The sequence below is a fragment of the Limulus polyphemus genome, unplaced genomic scaffold, assembly GCF_000517525.1.
Source record: "Limulus polyphemus unplaced genomic scaffold, Limulus_polyphemus-2.1.2 Scaffold1903, whole genome shotgun sequence".
Classification (NCBI taxonomy): domain Eukaryota; kingdom Metazoa; phylum Arthropoda; class Merostomata; order Xiphosura; family Limulidae; genus Limulus; species Limulus polyphemus.
In genome coordinates, this window is record NW_013667513.1 from 43,188 (window position 1) to 46,468 (window position 3,281).

Consider the following 3,281-nt stretch of genomic DNA (forward strand, 5'->3'; position numbering starts at 1 on the left):
TAACTAACAACTAACTACACACACACACACACACACACACACACATTTTTAGTTGCTTATATATATATATATATATATATATGTGTGTATGTATGTATAAAAGATTGCATTTTTGAACATTGTCTAGCTAATATCCCACAATACGAGCTGTACATCAATCGGTGGACATGTAGTTCAAGTTACTGTATTGAATGACGTGATGCTCAATATACTTGTGAAGAAATTTCTTTTTTCTTACGTAATTGTTTGGCCTGTTTTTTTCTTTTTTTTTTGTGCTGTTGGCCAGCCACTAAAACTTAAGCCTACTTTTTGTAACAATTTTTATTTATTTCAATTATTCACTTAAAACACAAAATTATAATACACATAAAGCAAACATAATTGTTATAACTGGCTACTTGGTCTGACATTGGCTATAACAACTTTCAATCTGTAAGAGAAATAACTAGAAATCTCTACTGAGAATGAGGTAGCATTATATGCAATTTGGTAAATTAAAACTTTGTCTTTCTGTTGGTTTTAAGTAATGTAATAGCAAATGACTGGGAGAATTATTGGTAATTGGTGAAAGTGTGAAAGAGGGGATGTGATAAGTGGGTGTGGCATGTGGATCCAACTTTCTAGTTTATATATCTGTTTAAAAAGAAGATTGAAGGGTATCAAAATTAGACAAAATTTTTTTTTTGTAGCCAGCCAGACCACCTAGACATCTTTTGGGTGGCCAGGCAGCAGTTTAGGGGTAAATGTATTTTCTTCTTATTTTGTAATGAAGCAACCAATAAATGAATGAATTGTACTATAACTTCTCGACCTTTCTTACTTGTAATACTAACAAAGATTCATTGAGAGATAAAATGTTAAAAATAAAATAAAACTGTGCTAAAAAAAAAGAGTAAGATATAAATCATACAGTAAAATGGTGTTGACATCTTGTATGTTGTAATTGCTCAATCCATCAAATAAATAGGATAAAAACTTGTATAATTGGTTGATAATGACTGCAGAAAAATAACACAGGTCTGCAATGGTTTTATTGTCTTGAAATTTTAACATATTCTACAGTAATTCCTGTATTCAGAATCCAAAAATGATATCCATTTTTCTCCATAGCGTACAAATTTTTCACAAAACATCATAATACAATACATAAAAGAAAGACCATAACACATAGTTTTGAGACTAAAAGTTGTAGATTTTACAAAAAAATTGGGATGAATGAGGATGCATATTGGTTTAACATCAGTTTTCTTCCCTTTTCTTCAGTTTGTTTAAATTTTTATTAACAAACATAATAATAAAAAAAATTTCATATTGTTAAACAAAATAATAATTTCATCTAAGTAAGAGTGTTTTTGTTCTTCCCAATTTGTAAAAAAATTCTTATGTGATAGAAAAAAATTAATATTATTTTCAAAATCTGAATTATGACAAATCCATTATTAAAACCAAAACAACTTTTAGGAAGTTTAACTTTGCAGGTCTGTGTAATCCAAGGCAGTAATTGCACATAGTTCTTTTTTTTTCAGTCTCTACTGAAGCATCCCTTTTTGAATTTAAAAAACTGTCACATCTCACACCTGGTGAATTCAGAACTTCCACTCTGGAAACTTGTACTTTGTTTAAAAAGCAAAAATACAACAGAAAAACATCCTGAAATTCTTGCCACATACTTATAGTAAAACAGAAGAAACTTGGAAATACAATCAATGGAAGACAATAAAGTATAACACTCAAAACCTTGTCAAAACGTTGTACATTTGGTGTTATGTTAAATTTATATTTATATTCAAGCCATCTCCAGCCATTATTATATGTGGAAAGTGGTTAGCACGATGTGATTCTCATTTTTATTTTTTCGCAGGTTTTTCTTTTCTATTTATTTGTTATATCTCTAGTCTTCATCTTCCAGGCCATGTCATACCACGAATATCCTTGGATCCATGTGTGTTTTATTGATTTATGTACCACCAAAAAACACACACACACCTAATTAAGGAGCCAGTGATATCTACATGTATGCTTGTACTTAAATTCCAGAACAATCGCTTTCCCTAGGGAAACCTGATTTTTTATACCCCTTTCACTGGCATTTTCAAGATATTTTACCCCCTTTTCTGAGGAATTTAAAAGTTTTACTTCTTTATGAGTGGATTGTGATGATTTCAAGACCCTTTTGTTCAATTTCTTGCTGAAGTTTCTTTAATGTCTGTGCTATGCGTGGCATCTATTTCCATTGTGCTGGCAGATGTACTGTACCCAATTGGAGCTGGCTGAGTACAAGCTCAGATAGGGTCTCAGTCCACACGTACCATTGTGTCGATGTATCCAACCCTTCAGATAATGACAAGAAATTGACTCGATATTTGAGAATAACATTGCAAATAATTCTCAGGATAACTTTTTTTTGTTCTCCTACTTGTCTCATGACATAAACATTATTTTCTTGTACAGGGAATAATCACTTAAATTTAGATTTTTGTGTGCATTTTTTGAGGGACCTCATGGACCACCCAGGAAAACCTTTTAGATAGTCTGCCAGCATTGTGGGTGGCCAATGGTGAGTGGATCACTGTTAATTTCGAGCTGTGCTTAGTAAGTTATTTATGTTAAACACAGGATGTCAGAGGGGGGTGAGGAAAAAAAAGAGAATGGGAAACTTCGAGAAAAGAAATGTCTAGATATACATACAAGGGAGATTGAGAACATATTTAAATATTTTCTTTTAAGATTAAGAAATTAAAACTTATATTAAAATTTGATTTATTAACTAGTTTTTATTCCATGTTTATTCGTATGAATGGTTAATAAAGTAATTTAAATAAAGTTTGACTGTAACCATCTGAAAGGCTATGACATTTGCACTTTGACCAACATGTATCAAGAGAATAATTGCATTGGTTAAAAATATATTTAATAAAAGGAGAAATAACCAGAAATAGTATTGAATGCATGGATATGAAATACAATTTCTCAGCATTTTGGAGCACCTATTTTACCATATAGATTTACTGCTGCTACTGTTTAATTTCTGTAGTAATTAAGAATGCTGTTTAGTATCACAAATTTATTCACTTCTGACTAACAAAAGTTGATATTTGAATTCATTGTTGAAAGCTTCTTTATGATATCTATATACTTATAGATAGTTATGTTATACTTATGTTAGTTTAGTAAGACTTTGGCTTTACATTAGTGTGTTCTAGTTTTTATTTTTTGAGTCTTTCTTTTAATAGATACTGCTTGTTCAAACAACACATGTTGTAGGTTAATGTTGAATATAT

At 30.5% G+C, this 3,281-nt stretch overlaps 1 protein-coding gene across 3 annotated transcripts in view; it reads left to right on the plus strand.

Moving 5' to 3' along the window:
* LOC106465309 (E3 ubiquitin-protein ligase LRSAM1-like) overlaps positions 1–3,281 on the plus strand; it is a 114,649-nt gene that overhangs the window by 29,622 nt on the left and 81,746 nt on the right. The gene's annotated exons all lie outside the window — the stretch shown is intronic.